A 248-nucleotide genomic window follows, 5' to 3' on the forward strand; every position below is an offset into this window, starting at 1 on the left:
GATAATTTTAATCATGGCCAAGTTGATATAGCACATCAAGATATTTGTCCATTATGAAAGAGGAATTGATTATATGATTGGTAATAAACATATCTATTATTGATTTTCTTATCCTAAAAAAGGAATTGATCATTTAACAGGTAATAGAAATATCCGAGAATGAACTTAATAGTAATTTGTATATTTAGTATAACTATATTATGGAGATGCTTTAATTTGTTTTCATTATATTTAAATGATATGTTCTT

Source organism: Theobroma umbraticum, unplaced genomic scaffold, assembly GCF_002168275.2.
Source record: "Theobroma umbraticum cultivar Fairchild unplaced genomic scaffold, ASM216827v3 scaffold_12.1, whole genome shotgun sequence".
NCBI classification, from domain to species: domain Eukaryota; kingdom Viridiplantae; phylum Streptophyta; class Magnoliopsida; order Malvales; family Malvaceae; genus Theobroma; species Theobroma umbraticum.